This window comes from Acomys russatus, chromosome 8 (genome assembly GCF_903995435.1).
Source record: "Acomys russatus chromosome 8, mAcoRus1.1, whole genome shotgun sequence".
NCBI lineage: Eukaryota > Metazoa > Chordata > Mammalia > Rodentia > Muridae > Acomys > Acomys russatus.
This window is the reverse complement of record NC_067144.1, coordinates 2,172,357-2,179,725: the sequence shown is the minus strand read 5'-3', so window position 1 is coordinate 2,179,725 and position 7,369 is coordinate 2,172,357.

Here is a 7,369-nt window from a genome sequence, read left to right as displayed (position 1 = left end):
TGGGGCAGTGGGAGGGGATCTCCAGGGTGGGCTCATATCATTGGTTCGGGCTGGAATGCTGGCGATGCTTTAATTACATGGAGAGGAATTCCAGGTGCCAGGCTAGTGACTATACTCAGAGAATTGCGGAGGTGGGGCGGGGGGAGGGGGTGTAGTGCTGGCAGGGAACAGGGAGGGAAGGAGGGAGGGAGCGTTACTCAGGCCAATCTCAAGATTGAGATTTCTGGGGTTTGGACACATCTCCCCTCTCTAGCTACATGCTGGCTTCTCGGGTCGTACAGTGTGGTGGTGCACAGCTATCATTCCAGTCCTGGGAGATGGAGGAAGGAGGATTAGGAATTCAAGGCCAGTTTTAACTAAATCATAAATTCAAGGCCAGCCTGGGATACATGAGATCCTTCTAAAACAAACAAGCAGGAAGAATATACAAAAAGAGTAGTATACAAACTGATTTTGCTGTAGTGAGCACTAGTTTCCAACCATCCAAGGCCCCAGCAGGTGTCCACTGTCCACTCACTATGCTCCTGACACTGCCTCTGCCACAAGATTCTGTGCTGTAGGCAATTATTAGGTAAAATAACTTTTTTGACCTCTCTCTCTCTCTCTCTCTCTCTCTCTCTCTCTCTCTCTCTCTCTCTCTCTCTCTCTCTCTGTGTGTGTGTGTGTGTGTGTGTGTGTGTGTGTTACACCTATGAGGACTACCTCAGGTGTCATTCCTCAAATTCCATCTTTTTTATGTTTTTCTTGACCTGGTAGGATGCTGAGGTGGATGGATGGATACACATGGCTGCCAAGTTGTCTGAATCGGCTGTCAATTAAGTGCTAGGCACTGTTTCCCTTCCCTCCCCTTCCTCTCCCCTCCCCTCTCCTTCCTTTCCGTCCCCTCCCCTCCCCTCCTCCCTTCTCTTCCCCCTCTCCTTTTCCCTCTCTCCCATTCTTTGTGTGTGTGTGTGTGTGTGTGTGTGTGTGTGTGTGTGTGTGTGTGTGTGTGATGGAGTCTATATACCTTTCTCTGGCCTGGAACTTGCTCTGTAGACCAGGCTGGCCTTGAACTCACAGAGATCTGCCTGCCTCCACCTCCTAAGTGCTAGGATTAAAGGTGTGTGCTATTGTCCCTCTTTGAGGGATACTGCTTAAAATGGAAAGACTCATGCTAAATGTAGGTGGCATCTTCTGGTGGCAACTTAGAAGGGAGATGGGAAAAAAAGGAGGCTTGCTTTTTTGCCTGTTTGCCCTCATTCTTGTTGGTAAATTCATCAGTGCTGCAACTGCTGCACTCTTCGCTGATACCAGAACTAGCTTTTTTTGGCTTCTAATGTAGACTGAAGACTGGCAACTATCAGGCAATTCACCCTCTCAACTACCAGATTTTTTTTTTTTCTCTCTTTTGGCTTTTTTTGAGACAGGGTTTCTCTGTGTAGCTATGGCTGTCCTGGACTCACTTTGTAGACCAAGCTGGCCTCGAACTCACAGAGATCTGCCTCCTGAGTACTGGGATTATAGGTATGTGCAACCGTACCTGGCTTAACCATAACATTCTTGACCTTAAAAAAAAAAAAAAAAGATTTATGTAAATGAGTAGTCTGTCTTCCTGTATGTCTGTATGACAGAAGAGGACATCAGATCCCATGATAGATGGCCGTGAGCCACCATGTGGTTGCTGGAAATTGAACTCAGGGTCTCTGGAAGAGGAGCCAGTGATCTTAATCACTGAGCCATGTCTCCAGCATGGTTCTTGACATTTTTGCTGTGACACAGCCATTGTTGAACTACCTAGGTTGTATGGTATACATCAGTCTAATAAGTCTCTTTTTAATATATACTCACTCCGGTGCTTCTGCTCTTCCCCGAGAACCCTACTACAGCTGCCTAGCTAAAAGGGGCCCAGTTCTCTTCTGTGGCCCCCTAGGAGCTGGGATTATAGACCCAGGGTGACCTGTATGCCAAGGGTTCCATCTGAAGTCCTCTTTGACTGATCTTTGGTTGCCTTAGAGCCCATCCAGGACCCAGGCAAGTTGAGGAGGCGGAGATGGGAATGTGGAGGATGAAGCGGGGCGGGGGGGGGGGGGTGTTGGGTCGAGTTAGATAACAACGTGCGCTCAGATTCCTGCCTCCCTTTCCCTGCTTCTGCTACATTCCAGACCCAGCCTGGGGTGGGGTGGAGTGGTGGTGGCTGGCTTTCAGGTTTCCTTACTCAGAAGGAAACCCTTTTTTTGGTGGAAAAATAAGGCCCAATCCCACCTGTCCCAGCAGCTGTGGCTCCTGCTTTCTATGTCAGGTTTGCTGTTCTCCTCCTGGCTGAGTCTCACACATACCTCCAGCCCTGGCCTGGTAGCTCCGTCCCTTGGGTGAGCTACCTCCAGCTTGCACTCATCTGCTCACCAGGCCTCCCCCATTCCCATCTGGTGGCTCTGGGAGAGGGTGTCAGGCTACATGCAGTTGGAGGACAGGGGGACGCAAACCACCATCTGGAGACTCAGCTACATGAGCCGACTCACCAGGGAACAGAAAGGCAGCGTATACTTAAGGAGGTTTGCCAGGGGCTCTGGAGGAGTTGTGTAGGTGGGGGGAGGAGGAAGACAGATGGATGCGTGGGTAGCAGGGGCAGGGCTCAATCAGGACCTCCCAGATTTGCATGCTAGCATCATCCTCTCCTGGGCTTGCTGCCTAGTGGGCAGCTGTGTCCCCTGGGGGCAGGGAGCTCTGGGGACAGGCTAGGCATCGCCCACTAGTCAGAGAAAAGAGATTTGTAGGGGAGAGGAGTGGTTTACAGGGTAGCATGGAGATGTGAGAGGGTAGGTGTAGGAATGTATGCATTATGCACATGTGTGAAATTAAACAAACAAAAATCCCTGCCACTTTGCCTGGTTCTGCCAACCCCACCCCCACCCCCCAGCATTGGGGTCCTCACTGCCTTCCAGGGAGCATGGTCTTTAGCACTGGAATGGGCAGCCTGGGTGATTGGGAGAGGGCTCAGAGAAACAAGGCAGACAAGGCTGGGGGACAGGAGTGAGGCCCAAAGGCACAGGCAGGGTGGACAGGCCCTGGGCTGAGACAGGGCTCGGGAGGAAGGGGTGCAGCAGGCCTCCCCTAAGTCTAGGGATTAGTTCAGGACACTTAAGAGGCAGAGATGATGTTTATTGCAAGATTTTTTTGACTTTTGATAGTTTACGCAGTAACAAGTTTCCTTACGGCATTTTCATACATACTTCGTTTGGGATGATCCATCATCCTATCCTCCCTAGCATTCTGAGGCTGGACTTCACTCAAGCAGCTTTAACGCTCTCTGTAGCTCCTCTTGAGAAAGCACAGGGTGAGGCTGCTACCTGCCACCTTCTTTTCCTGTTTGAGGAAGGAATCACAAACCGAATGGCACAAACTATAGTTGGGGACTCTGAAAACCGCCCCTTTCTCAGGGTGAAGAATTGCCCCTGTGGACTTGGCAGGCCCTGCTATCTTCCACTCTTCGTGGAGACTTGGTTGCTGGCTTTGTGCTCCTTCATCTGTTATCCCTCATCTCCACATTGGGAGCTGTAGGACACATGGCAGGCTAATGCCTGCTACATGGCTGGACTGAGCCCCACCACTGGTGGTTCAGTCATCTTGACTTGAGATGATGCACTGACCCCTAAGGGCACAGGGAAGGCTTTCTGTTGTCCCGAAGAGCAGTTTCCTTGTGTACTGGGGGCTCCTGGCTGCTTGACTCTGCATGTGCTTACCACTGCCGCTGAGGCCTCTGGGAGCAAGGTCCACTCAGTCCAGCTACTGATTGTCTGTAAGGTGGATGAGGTCTCAGGAGTTGAGCTAGAGGTCATTGTGGAGGAATGGAGACCTGCAGGTCTAGAGTCAAATGGGGAGTTGGGTCTAGCCAAGGCCACCTACTGTAACAGCTCCCTGGCAGGTTCCTAACCTGTTCGGGCACCTCTCGAAGGACTAGTCTCTCGCCAATCATTTGGGCTCTGTAGTCCCATGCCCTTCACTAGAACATTGAGCCTCGTCTAATTCTGATGGCCACCTGCTGAGTTGGCCTTTCCAGGCTGTGGTCCTCCACACCAACTTAGCTACCTGGACTGTGGATCTGAGTCTTAACATCCTTCTGCTACCAGCTGATTTTTTTTTTTTTTCAAGACAGGGTTTCTCTGTATAGCCTTGACTGTCCTAGAACTTACTATGTAGAACAGGCTAGCCTCAGACTCTGAGATCCCCCTGCCTCTGCCTCTAGGATTAAAGGTGTGTGCTATCACATCCAGCCTAAAGCATCCTCACAAGTCAGACATCTCAGTTGTTCTTGGCAAAAATGGTTTCTAGAGGGCACACAATACCTTTTAACTTAACTTGGTTATAGAATTGTATTTAAATCCTGATGCACAGCACCATGCTGCAGCTTTGTTTCCATGGCAACCCCAGCTCTTCATGACTTCCCTAAGCGAGAGGCTTCTAAGGGGTATTTTAAGATTATCTGGTGTTCCGGCCGTGAGTGTGAAATCCCGCCCGCCTCCCAGGGCCCCCCACCCCCCCCCCGGCTTGCATGTTTGGACATTTGGTCCTCAGCTGGTGACGCTGCTTGGGGAGGCACAGCCTTGTGAGGAAAGCAGGGCACTGGGGTGAGCTTTGAAGGGTTAGAGCTGGCCCCTCTTTCTGGTCTTTTCCTGCTTTCCGTGTGTGGATGGACGAGATCTGCTCTTTCAGGCCGCTGGGCTGGCCTTCTGCTCCTAACATGGCTTTCCTGTCCAGAAGGACTGTGCCCTTCTGGAACCGTGAGCCAAAATGAAATTTCTTCCATAACGTGTTTTTTTTTCTTCTTCAGGGTCTTAATCACAAGGCTGTGAACATTAACTAATTCATTTGGGTATTTCAAAATAATATACCCCAAATATGGAATTTTAACATTCATCTGTTCTACTGAAATAAAATTAGACTGAGAACAAAAGCATGTTTGTTGTATTAAGAGAACAGAACTTAGGGGAAAATGTAAACAAGAAAAAAAAAAAAGCGACCCATAACCCCGTCTCAGATCCGGCAGGGAGAGCTCTGTACATTCACGGGTGTGTGTGTGTGTGTATGTGTGTATCTCTTCTGAGAGCCTCTGCCCTTGGCCCCGCATGCAGGAAGTGGAGAGTGCCAGGCAGAGGGCAGGTGGAGACAGAAGAAATACTTAGTGCTCTAGTTTCCATGCAAGTGGTCCTTAAAGTCCTGAGAGGGTCTACGCCCACGGTGGCCCAAGCCGACTGCTGTCTCGGAGGATCCTGTGCTTAGTGGCTGAATGCCTCAGACATCAAGGCTCTTGGCAGCAATGAGGCACCATAGATGTCTGATCCCCCATCATTAGCCCCCCACGGCTGTAGGCTGGACAGTTCTCAGGATAACTACGAGTGGCTGGCTAGGTATTTTCTCAAATCCACAGCAGCTTTCACACATACCCTGGAGGCCAAGAGGACCCTGAATCCAAAAATGTGTCTTGGAGGCTCAGGTTTTCAATGCTTGGTCCCAAGTTGTTGGTACTATTTTGGGAAATTGTGAAAACCAGGAGGGAGGACTCGGCCTTTGGAAGCCAAACCCTGAGTGTGGGTCCCCGGTCACTGCTCACACTTTCTGGCTTGTCTCTGAGGGAGAAAGCCCTGATGTCTGTCACATGTTCTTGCTCAAGCACACGTGGTTAACCATGGGCCGAACTCTCTAGAACACCTCTAGTCAACACCTTGGTTTTTTGTTAAGTATTTTTTCAGAGATACAGAAGTAACCACAGACAGTCAGGGGAGAGAGGCAAGTAGCACTCAGAAATCTTGAGTATGTGGTTTATTGACACTAGTACAGGGGTCCCAGGGGAGGACTGTCCTATGAGCTCATTACCTTGGGACCTGTCCCCAAGACTAGAGAAACACGGTGCCTTAGAACAAGATTCCCAGGAAGGCCCCTGAAATAACCCTTGGCAAGGCCCACGCGGCATGTAAATGGCAAAGCTCGGTGTTTGGCACAGGACTCTGGAGCATGACCCCTGGAGGCTCCAGAGGCAGAACCAAACTAAAAGCATAGCATGCTTCACACAGGTTGGCCTGGCTTCCCGACAGTATGGCCAGGGCCGTCCTGGCCCTGAGGATACAACTGAGGTAGCCAGGATACCTATGCTGACGCTTACCATGGGGGTGGGGTAGGGCACTGCATGCAGGACCCAGGAGGGCAGGGGCAGACAGATCATGGTGAATGTCAGGGGTCTTCCCAAGACTCCCAGAGCTAGGCTGCAGACACCTCGCTTCCACAACCCTAAGAACACACCACTGCTATGCTGGATTCTGACTCAAACCCTTACCTTCTGCCTGTGCCCTCCCACCTCTCACTCCTACGGCCTGAGGTTGGGAGGCAGCGCTACCTGCAAAGGCAGCCTGACTGTTTCAGCTCTTGGATCCACGCAAGGCACTAGCGCCTGTAACTCAGCTCTTTTGCAGCCCACTTCATTTTAAGAATAGACACTAATACTACTTAACCCCTCAGTGCTGCTGGTGGAGGATGGGCTCCTCGGCTCCGGCAGCTGCTGGTAAGGCACACTCTCCATGCCTTATCCTAAAGGGTCACTGGGGTGCACAGAGGCACAGGGGCTTGTTTAGCTCACAGTGTGGTGGTGGCAAAGCTGGGACTTGAGAAGTGAAATCAACCTGGCTAGGGGATCCTCTTGGGATGAGAGCCTGAAAAGGAGGTGGCCAAGAAGTCTTGTAGGCTAGGTACTAGCGGCTCCAGTCAACACAGAAGAGTCCTTCCCTGTGTGTGGTCTCCCTTGGCCACTAGGTAAGGATGGAGCAGCGTCTAACATTTGTTCTGGACCACTGCCAGGCAGGGGCATGGCTATCACCACTGCAGATGGATTGAGGGGTGGGGAGGCACTCAAACAAGCCTGGAAAAGAGGTTTCCCTTTACCCTGAGGCCTTGCTATCTGGTATAGCCTTCCATGTGAGTGTGAATGAGACCATCAAGGGACATCTGTGTGGGCTCAGATTCCACTCTTCCCAGCAACGAAGAGAGAAAGATTAGCAAAAAAAAAAAAAAGGGAGAAAAAACCAAAGACAATATTTTTCTCTATCGAGGTTGCTGTTACAGGCAAGCTGAACCAACAATGCCACCCTGTGCTGAGATGGTACTGTGGCTCCTGGATTCTGACTCCCAGATGGCAGCTGGCCTCCAAGTTGAGCAATACCTAGTCGTTATGGGTTATCATCTGAGTGGTCAAGTGACTAGGATGCTTCCTATCAAGAGACTTTGACCAAATAATTGACTACAGGGCCCCAACTCCTCCATCCTTGCTGTGAGACTAGGTGAATGCCAAGCATACAGGTGGCCTGCCCAGCCATCTGGCTGGCTCCTCCCCTACTGCCGGACA